Source organism: Psammomys obesus, unplaced genomic scaffold (assembly GCF_907164565.1).
Source record: "Psammomys obesus unplaced genomic scaffold, mPsaObe1.curated_primary_1811, whole genome shotgun sequence".
NCBI classification, from domain to species: Eukaryota; Metazoa; Chordata; class Mammalia; order Rodentia; family Muridae; genus Psammomys; species Psammomys obesus.
The window spans coordinates 7475198-7495528 of NW_026587759.1; the positions used below are offsets into that span (position 1 = coordinate 7475198).

The window sequence follows — 20331 nt, forward strand, 5'->3', positions numbered from 1 at the left end:
CATAGTAAAAATGGCCATCTTTCCAAAGCAATCTATAGATCCAATGCAATTCCTATCAAATCACCAATTCAATTCTTTATAGACCTTGAAAGAAAAGTTCTCAACTTCATATGGAATAACAAGAAACCCAAAATTGCTAAAACAATCCTCTACAATAAAAGATTTTCTGGAGATATCTCCATACTGTAATATAGAGCAAAACAATAAAAACTGCATGGTCCTGGCATAGAAACAGAATGGTGGATCAATGGAACCGAATAGAAGACCCAGAAATAAACCCACATACATATGGACACCTGATTTTTGACAAAGATGCCAAAATCATACAATGGAAAAAAGACAGCATCTTCAACAAATGGTGGTGGTCTAGCTGGATGTTTACATGTAGAAAAATGCAAATTGATCCATACTTATCACTCTGCACAAAACTAATGTCCAAGTGGTTCAAAGCCCTCAACATAAAACCAGACACATTAAATCAGCTATAAAATAATTTAAGGACTGATTTCAATTGTTGAAAAAAATTATTTATGGTTGTGAGCCTAGCCTTTAACGGCTGAGCCAGTATCCAAGTGAGTTCCCTAGTAAGGGGAACAGGGACTATTTCTGACAAAAACTCAATGGCTGGCTCCTTGTCCTGAAGATACCTGATAAGCTAGAGTCAGATGGAAGGGGAGGATGACCTCCCTTATCAGTGACTTGGAAGGGAGTAGGGAGGAGATAAGGGAAAAAGAGTGGGATTGGGAGGGATTGAGTTGCTGAACTGAACTGATATTATTGTTAATCAATATTTATTGAATAAACCATTATTAATATTGGATGGGCTTAAAAGCTTAATGTTATTGAAGTACATGGTATCATTTGCTTATTAATTAGGAATCAGATACATGCATTTATAATTTTTTAAATCCTTATGTTTTCCAGGAAAAGCATGAAGAAATTTCAAATCACAGTTATGTAATTTAGGAGTACAGGTTTAACTTTAGAGCACATACAAGAGCATGGATGCTTTTACTCTCTTAGGCCACATTCAACCAGCCACATGTGTTGGTTTAGTAGACTGTCCAGATAATTCCACTGCTTCTCTCTTCCTCTACCTCAAAGAATTCTAAACAGTATGAAACATTTCGCCATAGTAAATAGAATTCAGTCTCTGTGAAATAATTTTATTACTTGGGGACATTCTTAAGCCAATAAGGGTGAAATCAGGTGAAACATGATCTAGTCATTCTGTCCTAAATCTAACAGTATGCTAGTATGCTTTTGCAGTGTTTTTCTAGAGTTCTCACAGGACATAAGTAGACAAAATGCCCATCTGCTAACATCCATTTCTAATTCACCAATATACTCCTAACTGGATTATTTTCCTTCTGTGTTTTTTTATTCTATTGCCCTCAAATTTCTTATGATTCTGTCCATGTCAATTTATGGAATGTAAATCTTTATATAGGATCTGATTTAAGGGAAATGACTAAGAACACTGTACCACTGTTACCTCTAGAAAGTACATCCTTAGGATGTGGTCATATTGGTTAACTGTACCTAGGTGTGTGACTTTGAAGTAGAAATGACCCCACAGGTATTTAAACACCTGGTCACCAGTTGGTGGGACTATGTGGGACAATTATAAGGAAATGGAGCCTTCCTAGAGGGAGTATGACACCACAGGGACAGGTCGGTACTTCTAGTTTGCTCTTGGTTTTGTGTTTGTGGTTGAAGATGTGATCTCTCAGCTGTCTTCTCCAGCCACCTGCTGTCGTGCCTGCATTGCTATAAAGAAGTATCTTCTTGAATCTGTAAGCTGCTTTTGGAGACAGTATTTTAGTTCAACAACTAAAAGTAAAAACTATAGAAGCTGGTATAAGAGTGCATGCTGTTGCTATGAAGAACCTATTCATGTTGATTTGGGGAGGAACATAAAGACTTTGAAGCTTTGGAATAGAGAGTGGAATGCTTTAAGCAGGGCTTAATCATCCTATTGGGATTGTGGAAAATGTTAGTATTAAGAACAATGTGAATTCTGGAAAGCTGTCTCAATATCTCCAAAGAAGAAAAGATATTAGCAACTGACCTAGAGACAACTCTCTAGATATTTTGGCAAAGAATCTGGTTGCATTCTGACTATATCCTAAGACTTATCTGAAAGTACGTTTAAAGTAACATACTAATTTTTCTGGTGGCAGAAATTTCAGAACAGAGTAACGTTGAGTATCTGGAATCCTCATTATGAATGACTCTTGCACAGATTTACAGTAAAAAAAAAAGTGAGTGGGGCAAAAAGAAATAGCAAGTGTATAGAAATGTATAGTTTGTAGTTTGGGTTTGGGTTTGGGTTTGTTAGAACATCATAGTTTCTTTGTTGTTTCAGTGAGCTGCAGAATTCAGGAAACCCATGGCAGGAGAGTGCCTGAAAAGAAGATGTGAGAATCCTGTACAAAAAAAAAAAATGAACCCTGGATTGCACTGACTTCAAGGCACTGGAGACTGTGAGATGTCTCCTGAGGAGAGCTGCATACAGAGAATGGAACCAGCCCAAGTGAGAATCGACCGTTTTAGGCATCAGAGCTGGGAGTGTAGAGTCGTCTAAGACCTTTGAAATTACAGTGAGTGACACCAGACAGAGGAGCAGGATTTGGCATTTGTCCTACCAGACTTTCCTCTAGCTTTGGTCCAGTATTTCTGCACTATGCTCTTACTATTCCCTTTTAGAATAGAAATGTGCCATTGAATGTTGGAAGTGTATAATTTGTCTTTTAATTTTGTATGGTGACAGTTAAGAGATTACTTGCATTTCATACAGTTAAAGGCTATGGAGCTGTTAAAGTTTGATTAAATGTGTCTTGCTTTGTAATATAGACATGAGCTTATGGTATCTACTGAATGTAAAGTGATTGTTGAATGATAAAAGTTCTCCATGATTTTAGGTACTCAAACACTTGTTCCATAGCTGGTGGCACTGTTTAGAGAAATTATGGAGATATGAAGACTTACTGGAAAACATTTCACTGGAGTTGAGTTTGGAGGATTTGTAGCCATGCTCCATTTCCAGTTTGCTCTCTTTTTTGTGTTTACGACTCAAGAAGTGATCTCTCACCTCCCAGCCCCAGCTCTCTGCTGTTATGCCTGTAGCTACATTAAGAACTCCCCCTCTAGAATCATGAACCAAAATAAACTCATCCTCCCAAAGATTGCTTTTGACAAATATTTATTTCCAAAATGAAAGCCAACCAAAATATTAAGTAGATTTATGAACCTATTGTGAACAGTATCATATAATTTTTAGATTGCCACAAGGTGAAGTAGCAGGAAGTATATATATAAGAAAGAAAGTGATGGCCTTTGCAGAAGCTCTAGCACCTGGGCAGTTAAGTGTCATGGTGATTAAAAACAATCTAGAAGCAATTAAATGCCTCCAAGTAGGCTGTTAGACTCATGTCAGCTAAGAAATCCAGAGGGCGTTTATGGACATTCTTAGAAAATCAATGTTCTCTGTTTCATTACAAGAGAATAGTTATGCACTGCATCTCATAATCAGAGAGAAATAGCTGTTATTACTCTAATAAGCTCTAAGGGTAGAATATGTTTCATCTACAACACTGAATACTATGAAAACCCAAGCCCTCAAATTGTTTTAAGGATTTGAGGAGCTAAAACGAGGCTAACTGCACTGTTTTGAGAATAGTAGGGATGAGTTTAAATCCCTCAAATGCCAAGTGTGCCTATGTTATACAGGCCAGCAGCAGGTCTCTCCTCAGCAGGAGGGGAAGTTCCTATATAGCTCTTAGCTGTAAAGGTAGGAGGACTAGGATGACTTCAGTGATTAATAAACTTAGCAAGACTTTGATGCACTGAGATCACTGATCAACAAACTTCCTTCCTAACTACTCCAAACAATCATAAATAGTTGATAAAGGTTAGTATTCTTCTCCACAGAGGGAACCTTTTCAAAAGAGCATCTTAGATGCTCCCAATGGTCTGCTTTACCTCTTACACTCTCTCAATTCTATTATCTTCTTTATTATTCGTCCATTTAATGACAAATTTCTTATTTATTTCTGTCACTTATTACTTTTTAAATCATGTAAATTTCAAACTCAGATGTACATTTTAAAATTGCACTGGAGAAAGTGTATTGACTTATTCAAACACTTAGGACACTGAATGGCAGGAAGGAGGTACACAATTGTTTGTGGTAAATGAAGCAGTTGGCTTCCCATGCTGTGGGAGAGGCACTCTTCTGAGTAGAGCCAGGGTACAACACACTACTTAGTATCAAAAAACTGACACAAGGAAAGCTCAGTACACCCCGAGGCTCTAGCAAGATGTCTCTGTTCCTTCAAAGGAAGCTTCAACAAAGAGTCTCAGGAGCCAGATATGATAAATACATAATCATAAAATTCTGTAAAATGTGCTCACCCTTGTCTTGCAGATCTATAACTTGTCCATCAGAGTTATCCAGAAGCTTTTAAAATTATTATTTTCAATATCATTATTATGCTATGTTATGCCATTATACTACGCAGAAATTAAAGGAAAAGATGAAATGCATTTAAAACATTAATTAATTGCTTTATAAAATCAACACTTCTCAGTGGACCTACAGTTGGGAAGGAGTTAATGGACTGTGTTGCATGCCTAACATACTCCTAGAGTACATGCACTTAAAGGGACGTAGTAATGATGCCATTAACCTCTCCTAGCCTAACTGTGCAAGGTACTTCACCGTTGCTTCACATGACTCCTTTTTCACTCATTGCAACTCACTAGAACTTTTACTAAGTGTCATTAATCAAAGGAGAAAAATTCTCAGAGCAGGAAAGTTGTCACGGAAACCGGCTGCTGTGTGTGGAAAAAATAAATAAAGGGGTTTGATAATTATATATTAACTCAACAGTAATATTCTTTTCAAATCATCCAGGTTGCAGGTCCTCCTTGATTTTAGGGCTCTAATTTTGGGGTAGACCTATTAATCTTTTTTCCATTTCTTTGCCTCTCTTATTCAGTAATTGAACTGTTCAGATATTATTGATTAATGTATTTTTCTAAAGTGACAAGTTGACGTGGCAGCCAAAGCTATATCCTCTATGCTGTTCTTTCTACTGAAAGCCTCATGGATATTCTGAAATGCAGAGAAGGGCTAAAGATGCAAAGATTTCCTCAAAACAGGTAGACCAATGAATGGAAAAGGAGAGCAAACTACATTTTCTTTGGGTCACTGGTATTGAAGATCATTGGAATAAACTTTAAATTGCATTGAGCATAAGAACTAGCATATTTTAAATATGTCACATCTGGGAGTTAATGAGCCCAACAAGTTTAATAATGCAATCCTTTAAGTTCTTAACCAAGGTGACTGAGGAAGAAATCCTCCAGCTGTATCATATTGAAGCTTTGGCTACCTACAGCAAGAAATGAATGCAACTCCTCATTGTTTCCATAGGCTCTCACCACAGAGGAGACAAACAAACCATAGCCTTGATTGTTCAGGGAAAGAGAAGATAAGTCAAAACTGGGTATGTAGGAAAGCAGATTCCATAGGGTTTTTATCATAGCCCAAAACTGCCAATATCATTTATTTTTGTAGAATAAACATCTGTGCTTTGTAATATAACTGGGAGATACAAGTGCACTGTGAGTTCTGTTTAGTTTGCAACTCCGGCTGTTTCTTCCCCCACACTGTTTGTGTTAATTGCCCCTTGTGGCTAGGCTGCATGTCTCTTTTGCTCATACAGTGCACGTGAATTTGTGCTGTGCTTCTCTCAAACACACCTGCAAGAAATTTCAATAGCTTTTAACACTGAAGATGTCTCCCTAACTCCCTATTGCATAAGTCATGACTATCTGAGGTATCATCACAAAAGATAATTTAATAATAGCGGCAATGATGTAGGCACCTGAAATTCCATCTGCCAGTATGCAGTTTAGAAATACATTTCTTCCCTACCTCTCTCCCTCTCCCTCATACATACACAAACACACACACACACACACACACACACACACACACACACACACACACACTTTTTTAGACTCAGCTAGTGTTTTTCTACTGGCATATGGATATTGCATGCTGTGGCTTGGACATTCAAAAGATTTTGGCAATAGTTATAACATTGAATTCATACTGAATTATAAGTTGATAAATGCTTTGACAAATTATAACCTGTTTCATACTAACTCCTGAATTTTTGTTTTAACATTCAAATTTAGGTTAGAATAAAATTATATAAATATAGAAAGGAAAAATAATTTGCATCAGTAGCTTAGTCTAGCTGGAGCTATGGCTCCAAAATAAAGCAAAGCTAAATGCTACTTTTATAAAAATGTATAACAGAATTTAAAGATGTTCAAAATTTCAAAGTATTTATTGTAAAGTAGATGACAGTTTTAGGGAGATTAGTACTTTTATAGAAAGCTAAATTAATTTTGTAGAAAGATCAGTGACTTCATTGAATGAATAAATGAATAGTTGAATGGGTAGATAATAAATGGAGTAAATTAATATACGTAGTCATTTATGAACTTATGACTAAGTCATTCAGACTAAATTTTGTTACATATATTCATCCATATAGTTTTATTTAACTATGCTGTAAATAATTTTTAAGTAGACGTTTGAGAAAAATAAGCATCTTTTAAAATCCATGTCATTGATTTTGGTTCTCATTATATAATTTTAATTCTTAGTCCTCGTTAACTACTTTCTGAAATTTGAACGCGGAAAAGATAAAGAAAACCATTTTTGCGATACCTGCGTACTGCCTGTTTTCTCTGTTCTCTGACTACTGCACTGTCGTTGTTTCCCTCAGAGGTGCCAGGGAAGAGATTAGGCTTTCCTGTCATTGAAAAATTACTATGGCATTCCACCGTGTTATAGCATTAAGAATGCTGTGTGTGAAAAGAAACTGGGGAGAAACCATAGTGAAAGTCTGTCCAAGAAGAAGAGCATTGACGAGAGAGCCAGAAAATGGTTGCAGTGTTGCTTGGTTTCTGTTCCGGATGCTTGAAGATTACTGCTGGTTAATTTCTTTAGAATTTGGTATGTTTTAAACAATTTGAACCCTCTCTCATATAATATAATGTTTAATGCAACAAGTTATCTTAATTTTTAGAAAAGAAAAAAGGAGCTATTTTCAGAGTGGATGATTTTGATGCCATGAAAGTTCTAGATGGTTACTGGAGTGGTCTGTATTTTTTCTCCATAATGTACATGTAACTGTGAAAATTGCATCTAATATTTGTTCACGTTAAGTGAGGAATAGTAAACCTCATATTATCAAAGTGTTTTTTAATAATAAATTATCACAATGCATCTGAAAATCTTGAAATTTATCCAGAATTTTTTTTAAAAAGCAAGTAATAACTCAAGAAAAATTTCTAGAAATTTGGGTATTTTGGGAATTTTAAAAATACTTTTTAAAATCATTTTGTTTATGTGCAGTTGCCCTGAATGGCTCAGCAGCCCACAGGCCTGTCTAGTTATTGTACTCACAGAGGAAGACAATGCAGCCAGTCCTGATGAGATCTGATAGGCTAGGGTCAAATAGAAGGAGAGGAGGATCTCATCTATCAGTGGACTAAGGGAGGAGCATGGGGGAGAAGAGGGAGGGAGAGCAAGATTGGGAGGAGATGAGGGAGAGGGCAACAGATGGGCTACAAATTGAATATATTTTAATAAATGATAATAATAAAAAAATTAAAAAATCATTTTGTCGAAAAAAATAGATTAATTTCTTTTTGTTTCTAACCTGACATTGTTCTCATTCTACTGAAACTAGAATTTAAAAACAAAGTTACAAAAATGGAACAATGATACATTCTGTCTTTCTCAAACATATTATATTTTAGTAAATAAATTAATCTTCATGATGGAACAGTTTCAGCATGGTCAGTGTAGAAAAGAAAAGCTAGATATGATTTGAAGAATAAAACCACAATGTGTCACCAGCAACTAACAGAAAAGGACTGTGGCCAAAATCATAATGACATTGATTTCTTAGACACAAGAGGAGGTGTGATAGTGGGATAACGAAGCTTATGTACTTTTCCCACCATTCCAAAATACACTTCTGCTTCTTTACCTTATTGCTTTATTTTTCTAGATAAGGACTTTGTATGCAACGCTGGCTGTCCTGAAACTCCCTATACATAACAAGCTAGTTTCAAACTCACAGAGTCCCTCCTGCCTTTGCCTCCCAACTGCTGGAATTAAGATGTGCCCCTATGCCTTCCTAGCATCTGCTTCTTTTATCCTTTTCTACCATGCTTGCCACTCCTTTGCTAAATGACCTTTGAAAGGGGAATAGCAGTTCTGTGGGGCAAGAGAAAGCAACAGTAGCACTTCCTACTTCCTTCTTTCTGACCTTTTCCCTCTTTTTCCAGTATGTAAGCCTTTCCAAGAATGAGGTACTTTCTTCTGGTGTGATAAAACACCATGAGCAAGGCAAGTCATATTATTTTGGCTTATGATTCCAAAAGGATAGAGTGCCATATTTACAGAGAGGAATAATAGCAAATGGCAGGCACGGCAGTTCAAGTGGGAAGCTGAGAGAGGACACAGGCTTTTTTCCTCAGTCACAGACAGATGAACTGGAAGTAGAGTCAATCTATGAACATTCAGGACAATTTCCAGATACAGTCCACATCTCCAGAAACGCTGAACTCCTGAAGCCTTCCAAAACATTACCAGCAAATGAGACCAAAGGCTTTAAAAGCCTGAACCCATGAGGAGGACATTTCTTTTTTTTTTTTTTAATTTTTTCTTCACAATTTATTTATTATATATCCCAATTGAAACTTCTTCCCTCAACTCCCCTCACTCCCATCCCTGTTCCCTAGTCCACTGAAAGGGGGAGTTATCCACTATTGCCATCTGCCTTTCAGTTGACTGCCTTTGATCACTCACCCTGATGATGTTGCTAGGCTACAGAAGAGGATCCAGGTAGTCCTGAGGAGGACTTTCTTTCTCAGGACACTAACAAACACCAAGCAACTTCTAATTAAATCTCAATGATGCAGCACCCACCCATCTGCAAGGGAACCTACAATCTTAAGCTGTTAGCTTCTGCAAATAGGAAGAGAGTGCAGACTATTCACAGTCCCTATAACAGAAGACAGAGAAAGATTAAATGGTGAAGAGTGCATGAGCAGAATATACTAGGATATATTTCCAAATTTCTTCTGATTTTCAATTGGATTCCAACAATTGAAAAGAAAACCTCAAGGAAACAAAGGAACCAAGATATTTTCAGTTTATTTCACAGGAATCTTCTATAGGGATAAATACCATTATCTAGGAAGACTGGTTGATATTAAAATGTCAAATATGCCACTAGTCATATCAAAAACAAAGAAAAGCAGTTTATTGAGTCTACTTAAAAAAAGAAAACAAATCAGGTGAAAAATAGGATTTTCTCTTTAAACAGCCATTTAATACAATCCCTTTATGAATATTGTGTTAGACGTGGATTTTTGGGTGAAGATCTAGTTAAATGAGCACTAGTATCACTACTCAAATGAGTATTCATAACCACTACTTGTTTTATTCTAGAGCAGCAACAAAATGGCAGAGACGACAGCTGCCACATCATCCACACACACACTCCTTCCTACACAAACTATGCTCTGTACATCAGATGCAGCATAAATACCATGGCATGTGGCAGTTGCTATGGCAATGAGCTTTTTTTTAATGAAGAGCAGATGGAATCGGCATATAAAACTTGCATAAGTTGTTAGTAATCTGTGAGTTACTGCAGACTAGTTGCTGAAGGAAACTTTAAAAATTCTAGCTTTTCTAATTCTTCACATAATGAGATCCACTTCCTCTTTTTTCTTGGACTAGTTCAGTTCACCTTGGTGTTCAGAGGGTAGTGGAAAATTACTAATTGTTTTTTATCTCTACTGAAGAAGTTTTGTATAATTGTAAATTGTGTAATTGTATATTCCCGCTTTTGTATTTTCAAATACATTTCTATTTTAGAGCTTTTAAAATCTGCCTTTCACCAAACAAATATGTACTTTCAGTTGGCATATGTTAAATTCATTTTGGTTAAAATTCACATTTAACATTATATAGTACATGATATGAAATATATTTCTAATTCACACAGTGTACATAATAATTTTGAGAAAAGTACATATAACATACAATTGAATAGGATACTGGAATAATATTTCTGGTTAGTTTTGGTATTTGCTAGATTATCCAGCCTCAGTAGCTTTTGCCTTGTATTACAGTTATCTATATGTCTTAACTGTTGTATTAATATTGGGAAAGAAATCACTGAAACTTAAATTATTTGTGGTTATAATATCCCAGGGAACTATTTAATATCATAATTGATTTTCTTTATCTGTTTGTGAAGCCAAAATTACAAAGATGCTTTTAACTAAACTTCAGCAGCTACTTTGTGAACTGAGCCTAAGGCTTTACAGAACGACCCTTGTGTGGGGTAAAGGACTGCATCTAGGGACAAGAGGATCGTGAAGAAACTAAATAAGTTTAAACGTGTCTCAAATAGGCAGTAGAGCCTCGTGGTCATCAGAATGGAGCAAGCTGTTTAAAATCCAGGCAGGAAGTACTTGGCACTGGGTCTCCTTGATGTCTCCTTATCATTTGGCACTATTGTTTAATGCAAATTTTAGAGCTTCTCTCTCTACATCTGTGGTCCTGCTCTTTTCTTGTCTCTTTGCTCTTTCCCAGCAATTTTTTTTTATCACAGATTAGAGTCTGTGGAAACTGAGTCAGAAGAATAGAAAATATAATTAAATTAAACCTATTTTTATTTATTTTATGGGCTTGCTCTTGAAAATATACCCCAAAATATAGCTAGGCATGCAGCCCAACTTTGCAGTTTTCATTTGTGCAAGGACAAACCTAAACAGAAAGGGTAATGATTTGCTGTTTTCTCTAGTCTCCACATGTGAGAACACTGTGCCCTTGGTCACCACATTTAGTCTGTGGTGGCTGTGCCTCTGCTTCTGCCAGCAATAGGTGTCATGGTGTGACACTGTGGAGTTTTTCAGCTGGCCCCCAATGTGTGTTTCATAGATGACATACATCTCCCTTTGCCAGGGTGCTCTCTGGAACCTGAATCCTGCTGTGTAGAGCTTCAGGAGAAATGGAATCAGAAGGTTCATTATAGCCTCTTTGCTCCTTCTCCAGACTGGTGCTAGACTGCAGGACTCAGGCTCACAGGCTTCTACACACATTCATTCAGCTTCTCCTTTCAACATTTATTTATTACAATGTACTTTGTGCCAGTGTGAGCATGGAGAGTGTAATGAGGTCAGTCTCTGTCAGAAAACTAACATAGACATACTTTTATTTTAAGTGATATGAACATATATGGACATATTTCATATCATATTTTATTCATATAATAAATAGATCAATACATTTGTTACTATAAAAGTAGAGATAGGTTAATGTTACAGAAAAAAAAAACTGGTGACAACAATTTTCAGAATAGTCAAAGGTAGGATTTCTGGAAAAGATCACCACAACAGAAAACATTTAGGTTATTAAATAGAATTAAAAGTAATTGACATTACTTTCCATTTTGGGCCTGGCTTTTTTTATATTTTCTGTGTTCTGCAGCATTTATTAATTAATCAGTGTGCCAAATCCAAAATTTTTGAAAATTTGCTTTTGTTATAGGACCAATTTCATTATCAGTTTGGAACCGATTAACAACTTCATGAGTTTAAACACATAACATCTTTAAAAAATTATTATTTATTTTTACAATTAGGTATAGTCATCATGAAAAAAATAAATGACAAAGGAAGAACAACTAAAGTACTTATTTCTTTAGAGATAAAATTTTCAGTGCAAAATTTTCCTATTATCCTTTAGTTATAAAATTGAGAGTATTTAATTTAAAATATGTTAGCAGATAAGAGTAAAGATATAGTATAGCTCAGGACCTAGGAGACCATTATACACATTCTTGAACCTTAAGAAGCTTACAAAGTGTCGTTTTCTGTATCTCTCTTATCAGGAACAATGCACAGAAGTTACAGCAATCATACCATATACCTTAAATTAACCCTTCACCCCATGGAAGCGATAGAGAATGACGCATGGTTTGACATCCAGAAAGTTACATGTACTGTTATATTTCTAATTCATTATATGAATAATTATGGACTCTAGTTTTGTTTAGCTAGTGTACTGCTTATAGCAGTACAAAATAGCAGTTAAATAATTGCTCCAGAGGATCAGTTTTGTGAGGCATTAATGACAATGCAACCTTTTGCTAGACACTTAATATGGAAAGACGTGAGAGATTTATAATTAATACAATCTTCTCAATGAATTGTTTGCCCAGAAAACAAAGAGTTCGCCTTTACCATGGCACTAGTAATTGACAATTAATTGACAGCACGGTTGACAGTGCACTTGGCTATGCCGCAGCATTTACTAGAAATGGGATTTAAATCCAGATATTATCACAGGCCTTGTAATATTATTAAGAATAACTCATAGCAAAATTCAACACATGATTGAACACACTATTCATCTTCATATCATTAGAGAGTGTTAATCAGTGCAATGGAGAGGCTTGTATTGTTTCATGTTATGATTATTCTCCTTATGTTTCCATAAATGGAGCTAGATGAACAAACACGAAAATAGAACTCACATTTGAAAAAAGAAATATAACGGTTAAATCCAAGAATATCTCTGGCGATGTTTTCCCAAGACAATTCTTAACAAATGAAAGAAGGCTAATCATCACGAATAAAAGTAGTCTAATGTGCTTTTATTTACATGCAGATATGAGGGATCCTGAAACACTTATTCAAGTTGTAACTTTTTCCTAGGTGGAGAAGTTCTGTATTTTCTAATGTTTAAGTTTGCCTGGGAGATGATCATCACTGGAACTATTCCTTTAAGAATTAAAAGGTAGGTCAATGAGATAAGGTGGTGTATACAATCTTAACACACTTCTCTGTCCTTTCTGCCCCAGCGTAAAGAGCTCTGTATCCTATCACTCATCATCACTGTCCCCTAATGTCAATTTTATTACCTATAACATAATAGCCCATAATACCTACTCAGATGCTCTGATTATCACTAAGAGTTCCTCAAACTCAATAATCCAGGTATTGAATGTGATGATGTATATTGTATGTTGTAGGTACTTTCATGACTGTCTTTTGAATCAGAAAGGTAACTGATCAGATTAATAGTTGTGTCAAAAGCTTTATTATTACCAAAGATACATCTGAAGAAGCTGATTAAAGAGAGCTGACATTCCAAATATATTCAAAAAGAATTGAAGAAACTAGACATCAACAAAACAAACACCACAATTAAAAATGGGGAATAGATCTAAACAAAGAATTCTCAACAGAGAAATCTCTAAGGGCCAAAAAGCACTTAAATGTTCATCATTGGCACAAAAGACAACTTCCTGAACAGAATACCAACAGCACAGGCTCTAAGAGCAACAATCAATAAATGGGACCTCATGAAACAGAAAAACTTCTGTAAAGCAAAGTAAACTGTCATCAGAACAAAATGACAGCCTATAGATTGGGAAAGGATCTTCACCAAACCTATATGGACAGAAGGTTAATATCCAGTATATATAAAGAACTTAAGAAGTTAAACAGTAACAAATCAAGTAATCCAACTAAAAAATGGGGTACAGAGGTAAGCAGAATTCTCAATAGAGGAACATTGAATGGCAGATAAACATGACATGAACTCAGTGGCTGGCTCTTTGACCACAAACCCCCATGAGGAAGCAACTTTGTCAGGCCACAGAAGAGGACATTGCAGCCAGCCCTGATGTTACCTGACAAATTAGGGTCAGTTGGAAGGGAGGGGACCTCCCCTATCAGTGGACTTGGAGAAGGGCATCAGAGGAGATGAGGGAGGGATGGTGGGATTATGAGGGCATGAGGGAGGGAGCTACAGCTGGGATACAAAGTGAATAAACAGTAATTAATATAAAAAATAAAATTGTAATTAAACAAAAAAGAAATGCTCAGTGTCCTTAGTCATCAGGGAAATGCAAATCAAAACAACCCTGAGATTTCACCTTACACCTATCAGAATGGCCAAGATCAAAAACTCAATTGACAATACATACTGGAGAGGATATGGAGAAAGGGGAACCCTCCTCCATTGCTGGTGGGAATGTAAACTTGTACAACCACTTTGGAAATCAATCTGGTGCCTTCTCAGACAATTAGGAATAGTGCTTCCTTAACATCCAGCTATACCATTCTTAGTCATATATCCAAAAGATGCTCAAGTTCACAACAAGGACATTTGCTCAACCATGTTTGTAGCAGCTTTATTTGTAATAGCCAGAACCTGGAAACAACCCAGATGTCCAAAAACGGAGGAATGGATACAGAAATTGTGGTACTTTTATACAATGGAATACTACTCAGCAATTAAAAACAAGGAAATCATGAAATTTGCAGGCAAATGTTGGGATTTAGAAAATATCATCCTGAGTGAAGTATCTCACAGGCAGAAATATACACATGGTACATACACACTTATAAGTGGATATTAGACATAAAACATAGGATAATCATACTAAAATCTGTACACCTAAATAAACTAATCAAGACAGAGGATCCTGGGTAAGATGCTCAATCTTCATTCAGAAAGGCAAACAGGATGGACATTGGAAGAGGAAGAAAACATGGAATAGGACAGGAGCTTACCAAAGAGGGTCTCTGAAAGACTCTTCCCAGTAGGGTTTCAAAACATATGCTGAATGAATAAAGTGTAATTAATAGAAAATTAAAAAAAAAAGAAAATGAAAAAAAAAACATATGCTGAGACTCAGCCAAAATTTGGGCAGAGTGCAGGAAATCTTTAAAAATGAAGGAGGAGATAGAAAAACCTGGAGGGGACAGGAACTCCACAAAGAGAGCAACAGAACCAAAAAACTCTGGGCACAGGGGTCTTTTGTGAGACCAATACCCAAAACAAGGACCATGCATGAAGATACCCTAGACCCCCTACACAGATGTAACCCAGGGCAACTCAGTATCTAAGAAGGTTCCCTAGTAATGGGAACAGGAACTGTTTCTGACATGAACACAGGGGCTGGCTCTTTGATCACCCCCACCTGGAGGGGTGCAGCCTTACCATTTCGCAGAGGAAGACAATGATGCCAGTTTTGATGAGCCCCGATAGATTAGGGTCAGATGGAAGAGGGGGGGAGGACCTCCCCTATCATTGGACTGGGAGAAGGACATAGGAGAAGAAGAGAGATTGGGATTGGGAGGGGATGGGGGAGGGGTTACAGCTGGGATACAAAGTGAATAAACTGTAATACAAATAAAATTAAATTTAAAAAAGTGTTCAACATTCTTAGTCATCAGGGAAATGCAAATCAAAATGATTCTAAGATTCCATCTTACACCTGTTAGAATGGCTAAGATAAAAATCTCAAGCAACAGCTCATGCTGGTGAGGATGAAAAAGGGTGAGAGTGCAAACTTGCACAACCACTTTGGAAATCAATTTGGTGATTTATCTGAAAGTTGAGTTTATACTTACCTCAAGACCTAGCTATACCTCTTCTGGGCATATATCCAAAGGATGTTCTACTATACTTATAAAGACACTTACTTGATCAGCTACATTCATAGCAACTTTATTTGTAATAGCCAGAAACTAGAAACAACCTTGATGTCCCTCAACCAAAGAATGGATAATATATATATATTATATATTATATATATATGGTATATTTACACAATGGAGCTATTGAAAACAATGATATCATGAAATTTGCAGGCAAATGGATAAAACTAGAACAAAAAACAAAACAAAACAAAAAAAACCAAACAAAAACAAAAACCATCCTGAGTGAGGTAACCTAGACACAGAAAGACAAACATAGTATGGAGAAGTGGATATTAGCCGTGGAGTACAGGATAACCAGGCTACAATCACAGACCTATGTAACAAGTGGGGCTCAAGGGGGGAGGCTGGAATCTCACTGAGAAGGAAATAAAATTGGCATTGTGGGTGGGTGGGTGATGGTAATTGACAAGTGTGGGGTTAGGGTTGGGAATTGCAATAGGAGGGATCAGGTAAGGAGAGGACAAGGGTAGAGAGTACTAGAAAAGACATCTGGAAAGGGAGACATCTCTGGGATGAGCTAGAAACCTAGTGTGATAGAAAATTCAAGAAATCTAAGAGGTGGATTTGAGGAAGCGCTATTCCTAGTTGTCTGAGAAAGCACCAGGTTGATTTCCAAAGTGGTTGTACAAGTTTACATTCCCACCAACAATGGAGGGAGGATTCCCCTTTCTCCACAACCTCTCCAGCATGTGTTGTCACTTGAGTTTTTGATCTTGGCCATTCTGGTGGGTGTCAGGTGAAATCTCAGGGTCGTTTTGATTTGCATCTCTCTGATGGCTAAGGACGTTGAGCATTTCTTTAAGTGTTTCTCTGCCATTTGATATTCCTCTATTGAGAATTCTCTGTTTAGCTCTGTACTCCATTTTTTAATTGGATTGCTTGATTTGCTGCTTTTTAACTTCTTTAGCTCTTTATATATTCTGGATATCAGCCCTCTGTCAGATATAGGGTTGGTGAAGATCCTTTCCCAGTCTGTAGGCTATTGTTTTGTTCTGATGACAGTGTCCTTTGCTTTACAGAAGCTTGTCAGTTTCATGAGGTCCCTTTTATCGAGTGTTGCTCTTAGAGTCTGTGCTGTTGGTGTTCTGTTCAGAAAGTTGTTTCCTGTGCCAATGAGTTCCCCACAAGGACCAAATATATCTGGGTACAGGGGTCTTTTATGAGACTGTTTCTCTAAACAAGGACCATGTATGTATGCAACCTAGAACCTCTGCTCAGATGTAGCCCTTGGTAGCTCAGTATCCAAGTGGGTACCCTAATAAGAGGAACAGGGACTATTTCTGACATGAACTCAATGGCGGGCTCTTTGACCCCCCCAGGGAGGAGCAGTCCTGCTAGGCCACAGAGGAGGACTTTGCAGCCAGTCCTGAAGACACCTGATTAACCAGTATCAGATGAAAGGGGAGGGAGTCCTCCCCTATCAGTGGACTTGGAAAGGGGCAGGAAAGAGATGAGGATGGGAGGATGGGGTTGGGAGGGAAAGAGGCAGTGGGATACAGCAGGGATACAAAGTTAACAAACTGTAACTAATATTAAAAAAATAAAAATTATTAAAAAAGAACGAAATCTAAGAAGGTGACCCTAGCTAGGACTCCTAGCAATGAGTCTGAACTGGCTATTTCTTGCAACCAGATAAGACTTCCATTGTAGGATTGGGTTACCAGTCCAGCCACAAATCCTTCGACTTACAATTTGTCCTACCTACGAGATGTGTAAAAGTAAAGATAGAGCAGACATTGTGGAATGGCCAACCAACTATTGTCCCAGTTGGAGACCCATGCCATGAAAGGGATCCCACTCCTAACACTGTTAGTGATACTCTGCTATGCTTGCAGACATGACCCACGTATAAATGTCATGTGAGAGGCTTCATCCATCAACTGATGGAAACAGATGTAGCAACACACAGCTAAACTTTAGGAAGAGCTCCAGGAATCCTGTGGAAGAGAGGGAGGGAAAATTGAAGGAGCCAGAGGTTCAGGACACCACAGAAAAACCTACAGAATCAACTAAACTGGCCTTATATATGCCCACAGAGACCAAGCCGCCAACCAGGGAGCATGAAGGGGACTGAACTAGACCCCCTACACATATGTTGCAAATGTACAGCTTGTTCTTCATGTGTAACTCCTAACAGCAGAAGCAGGGTCTGTCTCTAACTCTGTTGTTTGCCTTTGGCTCCCTTTTACCTTACTGGACTGCCTCTTCCAGCTTCAGTATGAGATATGCCTTGACTTACTACCACTTGTTATGAGAAGGCTGATTGATAGCCATGGGAGGGGCCTCTGCTTTTCTCCAGCAAGAGGAAAAAGCAGAGGAAGGACTAGGAAAGGAGGGTGGGAAAACTATGGTCTGGGTGTAAAATAAATGAATTAACTAACTAAAAACGAAGGAAATACCAACTTTAATAAGTTTCTTCTAATCTTCACTTGTAAACTGTGGCACAAGTGCCCCTGACTGTACACGCGCGCGCGCGCGCGCACACACACACACACACACATGCACACACACACACTCGCACACACACACACATGCACACAAACTCATGCATACTACACATACATTAATATTAAAAGTAAAATTTTAGCAACTTAAGCAATATGGCAGTTGTACCTTATTTTTGTAGATTAGGAATCAGGACTGTTCTCAGCCTGCCGAAGTCAGATTGAATGTGTGCCTTACAGTACCAAATGCAGGCTTATTGGTAGGAGCAGAATTTAGTTCTTTGAGGCTGTGGAATGCAGGTCCTATACTTGTTGTCTGGTTATTGGAGATGCCACTGGCTTAGATTTAGTCACTAAAATTGCTTGCCATAATATTCTCGATGCTAAGAAGACCTGCTACAAACTCAGGCAGAACTTATGGAAAGAGCCATCTAAGACAGTCTTATGTAACAAAAGAAAATTATGGAAATGACAATTTCATCACATTAATCTAACCAAGAGAGTAGCTACTCAGTTCTGTGCACCTATTCAGTGAAGGAGTTTGTGTAGGATGTGATCCTAGAGTGAAGAATTTCAGGGATTGTGTAGAGCTGTACCTCCCATACATGCTCCCAAACCCAAAACCTAAAAGCCACAATCAAACAAACACTCTCCAGAACTCCTTCAATTATAGCAATGCTGCTTAGATGTCCCCCATGTTTTGTCTGTGCATGTCATTCTAAGTGAAACTATAGATCACACCATTGCTTTCAGAATTTTGGGGGATTATGGGTACTCATGTTTGTACACCTACGCCATCACCTTAAATAAAAGAAACACATCTTGAGGAACAGTATATATTTCTAGCCGGCCCAAGGATCCTATGAGGAACTGCCTTCATACCTACTTTTATCTTTCTTCTTATGAGGCACAAAACTACTTTTTATTCCAGGCTCAGTAAAGGTAGCTATGGCCATATGACTTAATTTGAGCTAAAGGAATACGCATGAGGGTATTCTTAGTCTTGATATGACTTCATGTGCTGGGGAGGGTTGATACCGGGCAGGGCTGCTCCCCTCTTTCTGGGGGGAGGGAAAAGGAGAAGATAAGGGAGATGAAAGGGAAAGGGGACTGGGAGAAGAAGAGGGTGAGGGCACTTTTGGAAAGTAAAGCAAATAAATTGAAATAAAAAATAATTTTAAAAATGAGGAGCAAGTAATATTCAGTAGTAGATTATCCATTATATTACTGGCTATCTATAAGCAAATTGTTGAAAAAAATGATAAATTAATATTGCTTATTTCTTGAAGAAATTAAAGAATGAAATGTACAAGAACAGTAAGGTGTTGAATGGTTAGGACTCTAAGTTTTTCCCAACCACACAGCCACATAGAAAAGATAACTTTTAAGAGACATTTATTGCCTGGTTTGTCATTGACTCCTTAGGAGAAAGGGTAAATATTGTTTACGTCTTCCCCTAAGAAGGATTTTTATCAATAGTTTTCTGTGGAACTTTAATGATATATTCTAGCAAGTAAGAAGGTTTGTCTGGACAGCAAGACTAAAAGGTCAATAAATATAAAAAAGTGTAATAAAGTATGTTCCTGAATCTGAAGTGAATGACAGGATTGTCCTAATTTTCTGGCAATAAGCTTCACTTCATATTTATGTGGTTCCTATATTGAGATTGCTACATTTGGGTAGAATGGGTGAACAAAAATTTACTTCAATCAACCGATCATTGTCACTGTTTTCCTGATGTGAAATTGAGAAGAGTTTTATTAAAAGATGCATTACCCTGGAGATCTGGCCATATCAGTATATAATTGTGCTGAATTGGTTGTATATCATATTATTTTATGCTGATGGCATTCATGTTAAGATAAAAGAACAACATTGTTTATCTTCTTCAATTTTATTTATTTTTTTTAATTTTAAAACTTTTTTTTATTAATTACACTTTATTCATTTTGTATCCCCAGAACTTTCGTTAAAGCTGGAGCTCATACTTTGGCTCAACCTGGTCTTGAGACCTCAACTCTGAGGCTATCTCATGAGGCTTAGAGATTCTGTAGATTCCACCTTCCCAATGCTCTAATTACAGGCACAAGCTTGTGCTCTCAGGTCTTCCTTCCTTTCCTATCTCCCTCCCTCCCTCCCTCTCTTTCTCTCCCTCCCCCCTTCTATCCTTGCCTTCCCCTTCCTTCCTTCCTTCCTTCCTTCCTTCCTTCCTTCCTTCCTTCCTTCCTTCCTTCCTTCCTTCCTTCCTTCCTTCCTT

At 37.4% G+C, this 20331-nt stretch overlaps 1 pseudogene; it reads left to right on the top strand.

Annotated features, from left to right (window-relative positions):
* The window catches only part of LOC129674148 (glutathione S-transferase Mu 2-like), a 110922-nt pseudogene that overhangs the window by 43782 nt on the left and 46809 nt on the right, over positions 1-20331 (top strand).